Source organism: Bison bison, unplaced genomic scaffold (assembly GCF_000754665.1).
Source record: "Bison bison bison isolate TAMUID 2011002044 unplaced genomic scaffold, Bison_UMD1.0 scf7180017864345, whole genome shotgun sequence".
In the NCBI taxonomy this organism is placed as follows: domain Eukaryota; kingdom Metazoa; phylum Chordata; class Mammalia; order Artiodactyla; family Bovidae; genus Bison; species Bison bison.
Window position 1 is genome coordinate 4,461,117 of NW_011494917.1, and position 400 is coordinate 4,461,516.

Consider the following 400-nt stretch of genomic DNA (forward strand, 5'->3'; position numbering starts at 1 on the left):
CTTGATGAAAGTCAAAGTGGAGAGTGAAAAAGTTGGCTTAAAGCTCAACATTCAGAAAACGAAGATCATGGCATCTGGTCCCATCACTTCATGGGAAATAGATGGGGAAACAGTGTCAGACTTTATTTTTTGGGGCTCCAAAATCACTGCAGATGGTGACTGCAGCCATGAAATTAAAAGACACTTACTCCTTGGAAGGAAAGTTATGACCAACCTGGACAGCATATTCAAAAGCAGAGACATTACTTTGCTAACAAAGGTCCATCTAGTCAAGACTGTGGTTTTTCCTGTGGTCATGTATGGATGTGAGAGTTGGACTGTGAAGAAGGCTGAGCGCCGAAGAATTGATGCTTTTGAACTGTGGTGTTGGAGAAGACTCTTGGGAGTCCCTTGGACTGCC

At 43.5% G+C, this 400-nt stretch overlaps 1 protein-coding gene across 1 annotated transcript in view; it reads left to right on the forward strand.

Annotated features, from left to right (window-relative positions):
* The window catches only part of LRRC63 (leucine rich repeat containing 63), a 28,515-nt gene that overhangs the window by 26,954 nt on the left and 1,161 nt on the right, over positions 1 to 400 (forward strand). The window lies entirely within an intron of this gene.